The sequence below is a fragment of the Haemaphysalis longicornis genome, unplaced genomic scaffold (genome assembly GCF_048455015.1).
Source record: "Haemaphysalis longicornis isolate Haplotype H1 unplaced genomic scaffold, Haemaphysalis longicornis Haplotype H1 scaffold_1, whole genome shotgun sequence".
NCBI lineage: Eukaryota > Metazoa > Arthropoda > Arachnida > Ixodida > Ixodidae > Haemaphysalis > Haemaphysalis longicornis.
Window position 1 is genome coordinate 94325302 of NW_027526203.1, and position 18521 is coordinate 94343822.

Genomic DNA, 18521 nt, shown 5'->3' on the forward strand with positions numbered 1-18521 from the left:
CACGGGCTATAAAACCGTGGCGTCCTTCTTCAATAGAGCAGGGAGAGGTTTGGCGAAGTTAGCAAAGCCTTTTATGAACCTACGGTAGTAGGAACAAAAGCCAACGAAGCTTCGAACTTCCGCCGTAGAGCGTGGACCAGGAAACCGCTTCATGGCTATAACTGTATCAGGTCGAGGCTGAACACCTTGCGCGTCAACAAGATGCCGGAGAATGTTTATGTGGTGCTGGCCCAAGTGATATTTGGCACAGTTCAACTGAAGGCCTACTTGGCGGAAAAGCGCGAGAATATCAGACCGGTGGGTAAGAGGGGAAGCAAAGGACGGCGAAAGGACTATAACGCCGTCCAGGTATCATAAACACGTGGGCCATTTGAATCTCGAAGAAGGGAGTCCATTATGCACTAGAATGTTGCAGGCGCATTGCATAAACCGAAATGCATTACCTTAAACTGGTACGGGCCATCAGGAGGACAAAAGCGGTTTTTTGTTTGTTCAGGTTATCAAGAGAAATTTGCCAATAACAGGAACCGAGGTCAATGGAAGAGAAGTATTGGGCACCATGTAAACAGTCAAGGGCATCACTGACGCGGGGCAGGGGATATACATCCTTGTTCGTGATTTTGTTGTGGCGGTAGCCGACACAAAAGCGCCCAGTGCCGTCTTTTTTCTTCTTTACCGCCACTGCCGAGGCCCATGGACTGCAGGGTGGTTCAGTGATGTCTTTTTTCAACATTGTATCGACTTCGCTTTGGATGACGGCGTGCTCGAGATGCTACGTGCTACGGTTGTCGGTTAATGGGACTAGAGTCACGAGTGTCGATACGGTGCTTTACAGCTGTCATTCGTCCCAAAGGACGATCGGGAAGGTAAAAAATGTCGAATTAAGAGAGCAGCAGGCGGCAAAGTTCACGGGTTTGGTCTGGTGAAAGGTCCACGCTGAGCATCGTCATAACCTTGTCGGTGGATGCAGCGGCAGCTGTATGAATAAAATCACAGTCAGGGGTTGTGGTGCACAAAGTTGAGATTTCGTAGTCATGCAGGCGGCACACTGACGCAAGTGAAATTGCATTCGGGAATAACTGACCATGAAAAGCAAGTTTAAGATAGGCAGAGACAGTGTGCTGTAAGTGATGGAGGCGACTGTGTGAGGCCGGGTTACATTCGTGTCAGCAAAACGTCAGTCATTGAAGCAATAACGTACTCGCCATCAGCAAGACGGTCAGGGGCCGCCAACGAAACATACGTGATGGCCTGAGGCAGGCAACGGATGTGCGTTCTTGAACACAACCGGGTGGCGTGAGTGTCATCTGCCACCGGCGCAATAGGCAGCTCCAGACTCAGGAAACCTGTGGAACAGTCGGTGAGCCCTTAATGGTCTGCTAAGTAGTCAAGGCCTCACGTGCGCAGTTTTCTAATACACCAACCAAAACAGGTACAGTACGACCAGCAATCGTAAGACGAGCAGTACACATTCCAGCTATTATAGGCGTTCCACCATCAGCTAGTCGGACATGAGATAGGGCAGGCGTGGGGCCCTTATGAAGTACAGGGTGTAGATTTGAGCTTATCAACGATATTGTAGCCCCAGTGTCAATGAGTGCACGAACAGGAATACCGTCATCTTCAATTTCTAGTAAATTGTCTCCGGTAGGGAGGGTCAAAACAGGATTTGCGGGCCAAGTTGAGAATGCAGCTTCGCCTCCGGGAGCTGCATTTATTAGTTTTTTTCCTGCGAGCACACTGTAAAAAATTTGTGTAAATTTACAGAACCGTTACATACAATGTCTGTTGCCGTACAGAAATTTTTTGTGTTTGGTAGAGAACAGAAACTTCTTAGCCGAAAAAACACAAATTTCTGTTATTTTCTCACCTCGACGAATAACCGGCCCGAAATCAAGAAGAATACTCAACTATTATTGCGCACAAACTACAATAAAATAAAACTATATTTTTTAAAGGTCTACATGAATTTTCTGAACCGTCAAAACAGCGTTCCGCTGACGTCGTTTTGTTGCGGTCCTGCAGTGCGGCAGTCTTGATGATGATGATGGTTGGAGTTTTTTGGCGCAAGGCCAGCTGGGGCAAAGAGCGCCAAACAAAAGTATCTTAAAAAAATAGTGGTTACTAAAGCCAGAAGAACCATAAAATCAATTAATGGCAATGGTGATGGCTGGAGTATAGGACCAGGTTTGACTATGCGTGATAGGAAATGAGGCTTAAAAACTTGACGTCTGACAAATACTCAAACACACGTTTCACGGAAACAATGGCATCGTCACCTAGAAAAAACGATGGATGTAGTGGAATATGTTGTCTGTAGAGTTCTCTGAAGTATTTGTGTCGTGTTGTGCGAAGTGCCTTGCATGTGATTAGTATGTGCACTACGGATAGGGCCTCTCCGCACACGCTGCACGGGGGTCTAGAAGATCCCGTCAGCAGATACGAGTGCGTTGCATATGTGTGCCCTATCCGCAGCCTACCCAAGGCGACTTCTGTGTGTCTGTTGCGCGTGTCAGTGGTGTATGGTCCCAAGCGTGGTTTTATAACGTGTAACTTGTTATCTGTCTGTTCACTCCAGTGTGTTTGCCATGTTCTACGCAAGTGTTGTCTTATGTGTGGCTTGAGGTCTGTACATGGTACGGTTGTTATGTCTACAGTGTTCCTGAGTGCAGCAGCAGCGGCCCTCTCGTCTGCCAACTCGTTCCCAGCGATCCCAGCGTGTCCTGGGACCCAGCAGAGGAGCCGATGATGCTTCTGTGCATACACAGACATGATAGTGTTAAATACAGATTAACTATGTGGTTTTTGGGGGTTGTATGCGATGACAGTGCGTGAACAACACTCAAGGAATGTGTAGATGATAGGCTTCGGAATTCGATTTTCAAGTATATATCGTACAATCAGTAAAATTCCGTATGCTTCTGCTGAAAAAATTGTTGTGGGGACGCTCATGGTTCTCGCTGCACTGAAATTCGGACCATGAGCAGCGCAGGAGGCCATACTGGAGGTTTTAGAAGCGTCACTGTAAGATTCTGCAAGTGGGTATTTAAACTGCAGGGACAGACAGTGCTGCAGTATTGCAGCTCGCGGTACCCGATTTTTGTCAAGTTTCATAAAGGAAAGGTCGGAGGACACAGGACGAACTTTCCAAGGAGGTAAAATGTCTGAAAAGGATGATCTGTACACATCTAAAAACGAAGCCCTCAGATCCGAGGCTCGCTCTCTCACTCTAAGTGAAAAGGGCAGAGGAACGGATGGGCGATTTACAAAAAGCACAGATGTGGATGTGTCGTTAAAGACAGGATAAAAAGGATGGTTATTCAGCGATGAAATTTTAAAAGCATAAGTAAGTTCATGTACGTCCGTTGGTTCTCAAGGCTCCACTTATCACACTCGGCATACAGACTCTCGACAGGGCTAGTGCGAAAAGCACCCCACGCAAGCCGTAGCCCCAAGTGTAGCACTGGGTCAAGTATTCGCAAGGCTGTTTTAGTCACCGACCCATATACCACACTGCCATACTCTAAACGAGGCCCAACCAAACCAGTATAGAGCCGTAGTAGGAGTTCTTTGTCGGAACCATACGATTGATGGGAGAGAACCTTAAGTATATTTATTGTTTTCAGACATTTATGTTTAAGTTCCTTGATGTGTGGAATGAATGGGAGTTTCTGGTCAAACACAACACCTAAGAAATTGTGCTCCTTGTTCACAGGAAGCGACACGCCAGGGGTATGGTAGGGTAAACCGGCCAAAAAAGCGAATTTGCAATTTTGGCGCAGAAAAATCGAGTGCAGTATGAGGAACAACACCGTGGAAGCGCGTCGTCAAGTGCCCGCTGAACGGTTTAAATGCCGCGCCGAAGTGTGCCGCGCGCCCTGGCGTTTAAAAATGCGGACACAGCTGAGACATCGGTTCAGAGGACGGTATGTTTAGCGTTGTTTTTCGCGGTTCGCTGCATTATTTCACGTTTTTTTTTTGCTTGCGTCTGTGTTTCCAGTATATGAAGCGTATTAAATCATCGTTAATTTTTGAAATTACTAACTTTAAGAGACTTGCCGCTAGTGGTGCTCTTGTAGTATGTACTATTTTTGTGATTGTTCCCACGTTTACGGTCGTAGTCGCGTTGCCTCCGCTTCGAGTTTAAAACGCACTGCGACACCGGAAGATGGCACGATAATCCAACAAATGGACCAAAAAGAAAACTTTTAAAGGTAATCGGTTTACGACCAAGCAAGACAGCAAGAAACCGGCTCGACGAAGCGCAAGCTTCGCGAGATTGGATGAGAGACATGGTGGTGCATCTTTTGACGTAGACGGCGCAAGTACAACTGGTTACCGCCTCATCGACCTCGCTTTTCTCCTTAGCTTTTTGCAAAACGTTGCTGTGTGTAAAAAGTGCAACAAGGGAGAAATTATTTTGGAAGAGGCTTTTGACAGGCGTAGCGGTTTGGAGTCCTCTATAAATGTCCCCTGCAGCGAGTGCGATGCTTCCAATGCGCTCGAGACATCCAGGCGCACTTCTGGCAACATCTTTGAAGTGAATGAAAGGTTCGTGTATGCCCTTCGTGCCTGCGGAAAAGGATTGGCATCGGGTCGCACCATGTGTGCTGTGCTGAATCTACCGCCACCACAAACAAAGTTTGCGTCGTACTACGCAAGGCTTCTTGACGCATCCACGACCACAGTGAGAAATATTATGGCCAAAGCTGCCGAAGAACTGAAGAAAGAGGCCTTCTACTCTGATGGAGACCTGGAAACTGCGGTCACAGTGGATGGAACATGGATGAAGCGTGGTTATTCTTCACTACATGGTGTCGTAGCAGCAATATCAGCTGACACAGGAAAGGTGTTGGACTTTGGAGTAGAATCCAAGTTTTGCCACATCTGTGCTCGCAACCTTCACACAGATGACAACATGAGTTAATGTAAAGTTACCTACGATGGGCCATCTCGTGGAATGGAATGTGCTGGAGCTGTAAATATTTTTGGACGATCTGTTGAAACGCACCAGCTAATGTACACAAGTTAATGGTGATGGAGACACTAAGGCATACATTTCTGTCAGAGACTCACAGCCCTACAAGAAGGCCATAGAAAAGCATGAATGTGTGGGCATGTGCAGAAGCGAATGGGCACGAGGCTCACGAACATAAAAAAAATTGGAAGGGAAAAAAGCTCGCCGATGGTCTGCCACTTTCAGGGAAAGGACGCCTCTCAGAAAAGGACATCGACTGCCTTGAGGTTTACTATGGCAATGCTATCCGGGAAAATGTAAATAGTTTAGATAACATGAGACGAGCTGTGTGGACAATATACTTTCACAAGTTATCAACAGATGCCAAGCCCCAGCACGGAGTCTGCCCAAAACGACCATCCTCATGGTGTGGGTATAATCGCAGCCTTGTTGAGGGAAGCGAAACCTACTCCCACAAACACAACATTCCTGAGGCAGTGATGGATGTCCTCAAGCCAGTGTACAAGGCGTTGACAGATCCAGCTCTTCTGAGGAAATGTCTCCATGGAAGAACCCAGAACACTAATGAGTCACTGAACCAACTCATCTGGTGCCGCTGCCCCAAGACAACATTTGTCAGCTCTGACACGGTGAAAACAGCTACTAATGGTGCTGTAGCATACTACAATGATGGCAATTCCGCACGGAAAGCAGTTCTGGAAGCCCTTGGAATTGTTCCACGTGTGTTTTGTGACATTTCCTTCAACAGTATGGATAAAGAGCGTGTTGACCGGGCAGAATTCTATGGCTCCGTCGAAAGCAAAGAAAGACGACGGGTGAAAAGGAACACCAAGAAGGGTTTCAGAAACACCTCTAAAAAAGCCAGCAGCGAAATGTATTCTCCTGATTCATTTTAGCATACTTGAGCAATACGCAAACATAAAACTTCGTTTTTCTCAAATTGAGTTTTTTGTAACTTCTTCAACTTCAATGTACCTTTTCTCGGAAAGTATTGATTTGATTACAGTGATACTTTGCACACATGTTCTACAGCAAATCATAAATATTCTGAACTAAAACAATTACGTTAACATAAATATTACTTCTGCAAAAGAACGTTATACCTCAAGGCACGCTCTTACAGCTGTGTGCATGACGTGACATTATTTTTTTGCGCCCATACTCCAAGTAAAGTATCAAATGTCCTTAGTTCAGATAAAACCAATGGTATTTAGAATAACACAGCGCAATATCATCACATTCCTCTTTTTTGTTCCAGAGAAAAGGTACATTCAATGAACAAACACACCTGAAATTTTGGGAGTGGGCCACAAGAAAGGTACACAATCTAGACCAAGACAAAGTGCTTCATGTTTTACCCAGAGACATCTTGTCTGCGCACAACAAATTTGATGCGGATATCTGCAAGCGTTTCAGAAATATAACGTTAAATTTAACATGCATCATTTACCCCACCATACCTCCTTAAAGTAATGTCTGGGTCCGGATGGACCCCGCGCTTCCTGGAGAACACAACGCAGGAGCTTTTTGCAAGATTTAATTTAAACCCATTCTTCTCTGCCCAGCCGGCAACCTTCTTGACACCAAGCTGGACTTGACGTTCGCATATTGACATATTACATGATTTAAAAGATATTTGCACATCTTCTACACACATAAAATAAGATATTGTTGGTGGCAGTGCCTTTCCAAGAGAGTTCCTCTTTACTGTGAAGAGAGTGCAACTCAACACGCCACCTTGCGGCACGCCATGTTTTGGACGTGATTCTTTGAAAGTGCACAACCAACTCTTACTCTGAACGTTCTCTCTGACAAATAACTAACAAGGGTGTTCAACATATTACCCGAAACACCGAATGACCTGAGGTCACTAAGGATCCCATAACGCCAAGCGGTGTCGTAGGCCTTCTCGAGGTCGAAAAAGACAGTTAAACAGTACTGCTTATGCACGAAGGCATCCTTGATGTATGAGTCAAATGAAACCAGTTGATCGTTTGTCGATCGCCCCACCCTAAAGCCTGCCCGGCAGCTCTCGAGAAGACCATTGTACTCGAGGAAGTACACGAGCCTGCGATTGATCATCTTCTCGAAGAGCTTGCACAGGCAGCTCGTCAGGGCTATTGGACGGTAACTTGAGGGGGACGACGGGTCCTTTCCCTCCTTCAAGAAAGCCACTACAATGGCTTCCCTCCAAGAGTGTGGAATGTGCCCCGAAAGCCATATTTTATTATATAGATGTAGAAGTGCTTCAAGTGTGTCTGCGTGTAGGTGTTGTATCATTGTATATGTAATGTTGTCTGGGCCTGGAGCTGAGGGTTTAGACGTGCTCAGAGCAGCCCTCAGCTCATGTAGTGAAAACAGAGAGTTGTAAGAAGTCTGTGATTTGTTGTTGCCGTGTAGGGACTTGTTTTCACTAGGGTCTTTATACTTCAGGAAAGTGTTCGGGTAGTGTGCTGAACTGGACACGTGTTGGAAGTGTTGTGCGAGTGTGTCAGCCTGGTCTTCCAGTGTGTCCCCTGTTGTACTGACCAGAGGCAGGCTGTGTGTTTGTTGTCCCTTGAGTTTGCGTATTCGTGTCCATACTTTCCGGGTGTCTGTGTAGGAGTTTATTGATGTAATGAATGTACGACAACTCTCTCGTTTTGCGTCACGGCGCACACGTTTTCCTAACGCCTTGGCCCGTTTGAACGAGAGGAGGTTTCCCGACGTGTGTGGGGTACTGACGGAGGATACCCCACCACTTGTTCTGGGCCTCTCGCGCCCGCCTACAGTCCTCATTCCACAACTGCCTCCGCTGGTTGCGCGGGGCACCAGAGGCGCGGGGAATGGACTTTTCGGCGGCGTCGAGGATGTGCGCCGTGAGGAGTTGGGTAGCTTCTTCAACGTGTAGATGTCCTATGGATATGTGGTGTAGTTTGGATGTCTCTGTAAGGTATACCGACAGAACAGCACGCGACGAAAGGGCACGCGACAGAAGAGCACCGCCATAACAGCACGGCGTCAAAAGAGCACGCGACAAAACAGCACGCGGCAGAACGGCACAGCGTCAGAAGGGCACAGCGTCAAAAGCGCACACGACAGAAAAGCACAGCGACGAAATAGCACAGCGACGAAAGCGCACGCGACAAAATAGCACGGCGTCAAAACAGCACACGACAAAACAGCACACCACAAGGGCACAGTCCTGAAACAGTTTGGTGCGGTGGTGTAGCTAGGTAGTCTGACGTAGTGCACTGACGGGGCAGGCTCGGGCCGCGTAGCACGCATTTTTTCGGGCCCCGGCCGGGCTTGCGCTTGAATAAAAATTTTCGGGCTGTGCCAGCCCGAGCCGCCCTGGCCATCCGTGAGGCCCGGCAATCCTGTGCCGCAAATTATAAATTGTTGACAACAAAAATATTTTTGTTGATATTTCATGTTAAGTGAGAACAAAAAGAAGCGAAGTGTAAATTCATTACGGCGCTGTTGAAGGATATGATTAAAGGCGATTGCGCTTAGAATGCCTTTTAGAAGTTTAGAAGAAGAAAAAAATTTAGAAGTTTGCCGGGCGCGGGCCGTGTCTCTATCGGGCAGGTTCGGGCCAGGACTACAAATTGCGGCCCGGGTAGTGCTCTAGTTAGGGCACAGCTCGGGCCCGGGACGGTCCAAAAGGACGAGCCCGGCCCGGCCCCCGTGCCGTGCTCGGGACGGGCAGCACGCATTTCCTGGGGCCCGGGCGGTGCTTGGGCTTGAACGAAAACGCTTTTCGGGTCGAGCCGGCCGGGCAGACCCTGAATCCCGGTAGTCGTGTGCCGCAAATTTAGAATGTTGACAACAAAAAATTTGGCTCATTGATTGTTTGGGTGAAATGAAAACAAAAAAAGCGAAGTGCTGTCAGTCTGTCACCTTGGCGATGCTAAAGCCTACAAGGCAACAAAAGAAAACGTATGGGCTTCATCAGCATAGTGGGAGAGAACGGGTCAGAAAACGAGAGCACTCTGGTAGTAGAGTACTTGATTGTCTCTTTCCTCTGTTTTTCAAACTAAAAAAAAGAACAAATGTGACCTGGACATTGCACTTTGTGCAGACCATAACACCAAAGATTAGCTAAAGTACCCTTGTGCCTCTCTTAAAGCCTTTTATGCACATACCTTTTTGCCCATAAAGCAACTTTTTTAATAGAAAACTTTGTGAGCATGGGAGGAACATAGGTCTACTTGGATAGACACCTGGTGCAAACCTACAACGAACCTTGGCAAATTAAATTGAGGGAAGTACAAGTTAAACTAGCTCTCGGCAGAGTGTGCTAGCGTCAAAAACAAGTAGGAAAAGAGTTGTTTGGGAAACGAATTGAATGAAATAACGAAACGTGGCATATCTCTCCTAGAAATGCATAAATAAAAATATCCACTTTTATCAGCATCATTTAGGCGATCCTCATTGTGCTTTGAGTTCGGAGACTGTCGCAAATGCAGCGTCTGTTTTACCAACATTTTTCGTAAAGATACATTTTTTTAGGTCAGGATATACAGATATAGGTCTAAGTATTGAACAAGTGTAAATTCAATATACTCTCTCTAGGCTCATTTTAGGCTAAAAAAAAAAAAAACTTTGAGGGCTCATATTTGGAGTCTGGCGGACTCTTGCAGAGCTTAAAACCGTGCGCAGGCTCGGGTTTCTTTTATTAAATGCTGTCGTGCTCGGGCCGGGCTCGGGCTTTTATCTTAATGTATTGTCGGGCTCGGGCCTGGCCCTGGCCATGTCTCTACCAGGCGGAGTCGGACCGGGCCGAGAAATTCCTGCCCCCGCACTGCTCTAGTCTCTGTCATCTAACGATTGCTGCCCTCTCCCACTCGACCCGCGAATTACGCGGTTGTTTGAAGCACGCGTTCTTTTTTTTTTCTTTCAACACTTGAATTCACGCGTATGACAAGGGCCCACGTGCCGGCTCAAACTGCGGCCGTGTTGATTTTCTCGCACCATAGGCCGGGCGCGGAAAAAATGGTCCCGGAACAAATGGTCCCGGAACAAATGGCTCCGGAACTAAAGGTCCCGGAACAAATAGTTCAGGAACAAATGGTCCCAACTTCAAAGTAGGAAAAAATGGTCCCACCACTCTTGCACCTATGCATGAGCGCCTCTATGAGAGAAGGAGGGAGGGGATCACTGTATTTATATTTATATGTCTGTATTTGTGCAGAATGTATTTTGCATCTGTCTATATACAGGGTGATCAAAGTTAAGTCGACATTTATTTTTAAAATTAGATGCTTAGATATACGTGAAGACCACCGCTACAGTGAGGTTATGCACCAAGGGGGACACACAGTTAGGTGGTAACTATAGATGTCTGTGGCTTAATTGACTTAAACTGTTTAATTAACTTTTTATCGGCTGCAGTAAGCAGGCATGTTTGTATTAAAAATTTAGAGGCAATCATGTTTCCACGAAGTTCCATTTGACAGAATTCTTTTAGCGCATTCGTACTCTGAGATGTCGAACCCTGAAGTTTAATTGCCGTTCGCATGATTACGCATGCAAGACAGTGAAGACCAGCGCAAAGCTCCTCCCTTTTGTGACGCGCCTGCCGTGTACGGTGTTTAGTTCGACAACGCGGACGAGGCATAAGAAAAAGTGATAACCGGCACCCTTTCAGTCTTGGCTGGCGTTATCGCAATCTGCAGTACTCAGAACCGCAATCGAAACAAAACAAAGGAGAGGAGCTTTGCGGCGGTCGTCACTGTCTGGCATGCGTAATCATGCGAACGGTAATTAAACTTCGCAGTTCGATATCTCGGAGTACGGATGCGCTAGAAGAATTCGGCCAAATGAAACTACATGGAACTTCTCAATACAAACATGCCTGCTTACTGCAGCCACAAAAAAAATAATTATTCAATTTTAGTTAATTAGGCCACCGACATCAAAATTTAGCACCTCATTCTGTGTCCCCCTGGACGCATAACCTCACTGTAGAGGTGGTCTTCACGTAATATAAAAGCCTAATTAAAAAAAACCTGTCGACTTAACTTTGATCACCCTGTATAATATATTTGCTAAGGCTGAATTTACTTGAGTTAAATGCTGCATACAAATTTGTCGTCGTACGTGTGTGTTCTCCCGTGCTTCCTTTGCTTTGTTCTTCTGTTTATTAAAGTTTGTGAAGCGAGTGCCACTTGAGCCTGTGCGGGGAGCCTATTTACAGTGGCAGTATTATTTAGATTATGTGAAGTATCCAAAATGTGAGTGGGCCGGTGCTGCTGAATTTCAGACAACATAGAGCTGTACTAGTGCATCCCGCTCGCCGATTTATCGCTATTTCAAAAAATAATTTTACACGATGAATGGTATATTTCGTTAGCTAAGCTGCGTTACTGTGCTCTCCACCTGAAAGGCTTGGATATCTGCCGTTCGGACCAAGCGAAGCGGCGCTAATAAAGATTTTTGACCTTGATAATTTGGCAGCTTGCAGCTTAGATACTTTTGCTTTTCTCTAAAAATATGCAATGTAGCTATTAATACGCCTCGTATCTTGCTATAAGGTTTAGAAGACTGCTGCTAACATGATTTGGTAATTTTGCCGGCGTGTTGCGGGAGCGTAACATTTGCTAAGGGCAGCAGGTGAGCTCATCTAAACTGGTCACAATCACCCACAATCAACAACGAACTTTATTGTTCGGAATTGCATTTGAGCACAAATAGATGCAGCTTATTTGCGCAAATAAGCTGCGAAACATGTTTTCGCTCGTCTTTCTGACGGCTTTACTTGCCCAGAAATTGCGAGAACCAAAGACAGTCACTTGTCATGGTTCAATGACAAGCCAACTATTGATGCAAGTTAATGCACCACGCCGCCAGACTTGCCTTTTTGGGACGCCCCTTAAAAAGCGAGATCAAACAGGAAGGAGTGGGCGGGGGGTGTGTAGGTGGTTCGCTTCTGTAGAATATTTCTTTTGCTTGAGCTGGCCCTCGTTGCCCTCTTTAGAAGAAATTTGTCATGGTGCTGAATGTCGTGATAGCCACGTTGGACCAGCGGCCCAGCCGATGGTGCGAGAGGTAGTCGTAATAAGGCGTGCATATGTCTCGGAACTCTGCCTGTCACCAAACTCTCTTACTCGCGGTGGTTCCTCGCGACAGGTGCGGCTTCCTAGAACACGGCCGGACTCAAAAACTGTCTTCCTGAGTGAGAAAGGAGCGTGGAGTCTGGCCGTGCCCGGACGTAGTTGCTGTTAGTGCAGTTGCTGTGACAAGGAAAACCTCGGAGAGGGGTCGGAAGAACTAGCGAAAAAATATAATTAGCGGATGTAACGGTTTAATAGTTATATTAGCGTAAATAGAAATAAATTGTAGTGCGGAATTTTTATAAATAAATAAATAAATAAATACATAAATAAATAAATAAATAAAGTAAGTAAAAAAGTAAAACATTTTACAAACAACTAAAGAAAAAAAAGTATTTTCAAACATCTACAACAAAGAATGAAATGAAAAACCGGAAAATAACGGTGGAAACACAAATAAAAAATAACAAGAAACAGGCCAACTGTGTTACGCCATGCAATTGCATTTCCGAAAAAATGCATACTAAAATAAAGCGATGGTTTGCTGACAGTTTTTGTTACAGAAGGCGATACACCACTTCAGCAAGATGCAACAAATTTAAACAAAGAGCCAACGTAAGGTTTTGTGGAATCATTTTCCCGGGGCCATAAGTTCCGGGACCATAAGTTCCGTATAGGGACCATAAGTTTTTACGGCAAGCAAATCAGCGGGGTCCGGACAGTTTATCGAACGCCGTTATATCGAACGCCGTTTTATCGACGGACGTTTTATCGAAGCCGTTTTATCGAAACTGTTTTTTCAAGCATTTTCTTGCAACCAAATTTGCAGTACGTTTTTTTAGTTTCCTCCTCGCTATGTAATTTGCAAATCTTGTCTCCAAAGCTAGCGAGCCTACTTCACAGAATTTGTAGTCTTTGTACCAGTTGTCTTTTATTTCGAGCGTGCTTTCTTTTGTTTTTGTGATGCGCGAAATTTGTCTAAACAATTTTTTCGTTCCGTTCATTGTGCAGATAGCGCTGCCATAACAAATCTCCTTGTGTCTAGTCCCTCCTCTGATCCGAAACATTTTACTGCATTGTGGCGTATAGACTAGAATGCCTCGGAGACGATATGCATCGTATTTTTTTGTATACACCGCTTCCGTGTCGACACACAATCTAAATATTTTGCCACGTATGTTCTACTTAAGTAAGGCACTTCTTGGCACTCCTGAGTCCAATGCCAAAAACCTAACTGGAACGCTAGCAAAAGTCTTTCCCGATTTCTGCCTTCCTAATTGTTAATAGGAACTGGGTTCAGTTGCTAAGAGGTTATCAATCCTTGCCCCAGTGTTCTCGATGCCTTGCTTAGAACTAACGATAAAAAGGTTAGTTACAAAATTAGTCACCATACTGCAGGTTGGTTAGTTTTCATCTCTCCCCCCCTCGTTGACCCCAGCATGTCTGAGGTTTTTAGCTCATACTCTTTTACCTTTTTATTATAAGGCATAAAAAACAGTAAGATAAAAATAATAAACACCAAAAATAGCGAAATCGTGAAGGTCTGCTCAATACAGCGCCATCACCCGATTACCTAGAAATAAAAATGCAAAATTGAAAAAATTGAGAACGAGCAAACAAAATCTAATATGACCCGAGCGATTAGCTGAACAAAGCACCCAAAAAACCAACAAAATGCACTGTCCGGTCTGGCGTGCTTCTCCAAGGCCACCAGGGAAACGTAATGGTGAATAGAATGATGGGTGTAAGAGTGCTGACGCGTGAGTAGACAATTATACGAAATGCTGTATTTCTTTATTTGAGCATGATTAACGAAAAGCATAAATTGTGGCGGGGTGGCCAATTTTCGAGTTGTCCCAAGTTACGAGTTTCCCTAGTGCGAGATGACATATGACGACTTGCCCTACTTGCCGAGTTCACCCATGACCCATGACGAATTGACTGTGACGGGTTCCCTTGTGACGAGTTCTCCTAGACTCCACCACCTCTGTTGGGGCCTCACTTTCACTGTCAGAACCCCTCCCCTGTTCCATTCATATAACACTAATCTTTCCGAAGTTCTTGGCACGATATTTTTCCAGATGCAAACAATGTGACTACATGGTCCGAGTAGGAGTCCCGTGCAAACCATGGGACTAGAAAACTTGGGGGAGGACATGACTTTGGATCACATAATGATAAACGATATATTTGGCAACACCAATCTAAATACACCGATACACATCTAAGGAATATTTCGCACTGGGTTAGGCTTGCTACTATAGTGGCAAATTCTTTAATACAAACAAAAGGGACATACATGCTTGAGTGCAATCATTGAAGCCGCAAAAACAAAAATAATCTAACAAAACAAAGGTGATAGAAAACACGGGAAAGATGCGTTAACATAAACAGGCAGTTTTTTGTATGTAATGCACGGCAGAGATAATATAAGATGCAGCTAACTCCAGCTTAGGTTATTGCGATGGCGAGTTAAACAAAATAAACCTCCAAAATTTCAATGAAAGTCGAAAACCACACCTTCGGTAAAACGGACGTAGGTGGTTCGATAAAACGGCATTCGATAAAACGGCGGTCGATAAAACGAGCATTTTTTCGATAAAACGGCGCTCTTGTTAATGATATTTGCTGAAAATAAAAGGCACTCTATCTATACAAAGAAAGCAGCTTTACGAACATTCATTTGCCCCCAAAAATGCAGAAAATCTTATGAAAAGTTTGAAGTAAACTGCGTTGTCACAATAAATTGAATTTTCAAACACTGTTGTCCCTTGGTTTTTCTCCAGAGAAGCCTGCGATATTGTTGTGGAGGAAGAACGAACCTTTTTGAAAGCGCGTGCACGCATTGTACGCCCCCGCGCATGCCCTGTAATACCCGTTTGTTGCTGTTGTGTTGGGGGGGAGGGGCAGGCCATTGTATAGTCCCGCGCAGGGATGGCCCTCCCCCTTTGTTCCTCTTGGGTGCATCAAAAGCCGGCCCTCCCCTCGTTTTCACTGAGGAGAGGGCGCAGTCGAGGTTACACGGACGGGGGCAAATGCTGACGTGTGTATTTGAGAGGAGGGATTGTGAACACGAGTGCAAATAGCGCGGTTGTTTTGAGAGGAGGATTCTTAGACTGGCAAGGGGCGTTCGGGTTTTTCGTGGCCCAGCCACCGCAATGTCTGTGCACCGAAATGTCCGCACCGCAACGTCCTGCACCGACATGTCCTCGTACAACGAAATGTCCTCCTGCATGTCCTCCCACCGACATGTCCCACCGATGTCCCACCGACATGTCCCACCGACATGTCCCACCGACATGTCCTCCCACCGACATGTCCTCCTACAACGAAAAATACCGGCTGGAGCCTGGAGCTTGTTTTTCCAGTCATTTTCATCACTTTAATTAGCGTGCCCGACATACCCATGTTCGCCAGCTCAAGCAGCGGCTGCGTTGATTTACCCGCGTCATATCATTCGCATTCTTTTTTTGTGCGGATTCGGTGACCCCCGAGGGGGACACTGGGACTCGTTGCGGCTGAACCGACGATGCAGACGAGATTGAACTCTCCGGCTCATTATATTATTATTGCTTGTGCCATCACTCATTTATTACTACTTTGTTTGCGTATATTGCAAGGCGATAACTACCCTCTGGCAACCCGCCAGCTATCGGCTCAAGCCGGCTGGCCTCTCTGTTCAACGTCTTTGTGTACACTCCCATTTTCCCACCACATCAGGTTTTTCCCCTCCAAAAGATGACCACCCACGCCAATGCAATGACGACCGTCACTGGCCCACGGGGCGCCCGGAACTCCTTCCTTGGAATTTGGGTTCGTCGACCTTTCCCCCGCGAGCCGAGGCACGAACGTGAAGTTGGCGAGTCTAAAGTGTCCTGTACAATAGCGTCACAATTATTTCCCTGGGGTTCTTCGGCCGCCACCTACACTCCCTTCCCCCCCCCCCTCTCATCTGCGGCATTCCTGGTAGAAATAACCTAGAGACTTTCGCAGGTACTACGAAAACATACGCACAGACTAAAGCAAAACAAGCTGACACATTTCATCTTTATAACAGTGTGACTGGGGGCAGATGGTCCAATAAAGTTTTGAACGCCCAAGAATAGAAAGCACAAGCTTACAAAAATTACTTCACCAAATAAAAAGTGTGCATCTTATAGATATTCTAAAATTAACAAAGACTGAAATACAAAATCCCGGAAAATAACAAGGAAAACATGATTGAAATCACGAAATTATAATTGCGCGTGTTTTTTGAAACAATGTCTTCTGCGATTATTTAATGAAAATCGCTCGTCGATCCTTTTCATTGGTTGAACTTTCTTTGAAACGATATTTCAACACGCACTCACTTCAGTTACGCAGGCCGTGGCGCTATATTACTCAGCTGTTGTCGCAGGTTGCTCAAAGCTTTCCTCAAAAAAAAAAGGCAATAAGTCGTTACAAGAAACCAGTGAAAAAAAATACACGATGATACTGTCACTGATTTGCTCTATAAAAAATAAGTCCCTAGAAAAAAAAGAAATAAAGAACAAAAGTGACTGAAAGCTTTAAATATGTCGGCTCATATTCCACAAATAAATGTACATTTTGGGAAAGGCCGCAAAACCATCCGCTGGCCTAAAATAACGCAGAATTGCGAGCAAGAACATCTCTAATAAATAGTTCGGAATGGCGTGCTTTCTCCATCGAATTATACTCCAAGCCGCTCTAGAACAACTCTAATAAATAGTTCAGAATGGCGTGCTTTCTCCATCGAATTATACTCCAAGCCGCTCTAACATATGAATAAATCGAATTCTAAGAAACGAATCGTAAGCGCCCACTTTCTTCATTTAAACCAGGGAAAGCTTAGTGTTTCAGCCGTCTTCCTCATTAAATGACTAATTATTTTTTTGTGTCCTGGAACCGTGTTTGCACGTAGCATTTGAAAGGCAGCAACTGAAACAAGGCATACATTTTTGCCATGTAAAGAAAAATGCATGCAACTATCCCGCAGAAGCCAAAAGAGCTAAGCCCTTCATAGTTATAAATTTGTTTTGAAGGAAATAAATGGCGGCATGGATATTTACAGTGTACAACAAATTAGGAACACAAGATTGCTGTCGAAATACCAACTTTAAATGCAGTAAGCGTGAATATAATACAACCTCGCTTATCTTTTGTCCATCCACGCAAAAGACGCATCTCTAGATGTGTGTGATTTAATTCAACGAAACGTCTTGACAGAATCCTCCTTCTACGAAACGCCGCTCGCTAAGAAAGGCATTATTTGATGGCGGTTTATTTCAGCGCGTTAACTGATTGTAGGCTTACTTGTTTAAAGCCACCGCTGTGGTTTTATGCACGCGGTGGAAGGGTTTCGCCTTGAATATCAGCTGTGCAAGAATAATTTGCTTTGAATTGAATAACTACATTGCTTCCCGCAGTGTCTGCGTATATACTGTTTAGTTTGCAACCTGCTACACTGAATGCCATTTATGGTAGGTTGGAGCCAATGATCTGATTCTGTTTTATTCGCAATCGCTGTCCTGTACGTTAAGCCAATCATCGGTCTCCACTTCATCGAACTAGGTTATGTGCATTTGCTCGATGTTTTTTGAGGGGCTCGAGCTTTCTGCGTCTCCTGTCATTGTCGTCATTGTAGTCACGGTGCTATAACACCGGAACATTCGTTTTCCAACGACTTGCGCTAGAAAGTGACATCACCATGGGAAAAAACCCGTACTAAAAGAACCCACCGGGACACTCGTTTTCCAACGCCTCGCTCTAGAACGCTTCCTGCTTAAAAAAAAACGAGACTTTTCAGCAAAGCTGTATACCTCTAGGCTCTACCCCCCGAAGGATTAATCTCCGTGTGCAAAAACGCCAAGGCGCCAAGAATACTGTTTTACACTGCATGCTTTGCCCCTCCCAAGGTTTCACGTGAGTGGAGATGGTACGGAATTTTTTCTTCTTTCTAAAATACTGTTCGCTACAATGTTCAAACTTTGTGGGGTGGTTGCTATAACTTCTCATCCGGCTATCTAGCGACTTTAAATTTTCCATTTCTTTACAAGGCACACATTCGAGGGAACATCGTATTGTTTATAGTGTAAATATTTCGACACTGTAGGTTTACGCAGTTTAAGCCATGCCATGTATTGAATCCTTGGTCCCAGTCAAGCTATGTTTAAAGGTTTTTTTGCCTAGGAGCCCATCTATTTCTTTTAGAAAATAGGTAGGTAGCTGGGTTAACTGGTTTATTCAGAAGAAGGGTTGGAAGCCAGTAAACCCCGGCTACTTCATTTCGCTGAACGAAGGGCCATAGACCCAATTAAAGATATCACAAGTACACGACAACGTCCACAAGGTTCCCGAGGTTTATTTGGTCCTTCTGGGTTAGTATTCAGGAATTCGCGGTGAAAGGCTTGAACTATCCGTTATTAGTTTGAAGGGATACCTGTTGATTTAAAGAATGCATTGAAGGCCCGGAAAACCTTATTTTGACGTCCAGCGTCAGGCCA

General features: G+C 45.2%; 1 pseudogene; it reads left to right on the forward strand.

The window, feature by feature from the left end:
* The first annotated feature begins 201 nt into the window (after window positions 1-201).
* Window positions 202-5874, forward strand: LOC144141795 (uncharacterized; annotated as a pseudogene).
* Window positions 5875-18521: the final 12647 nt, after the last annotated feature.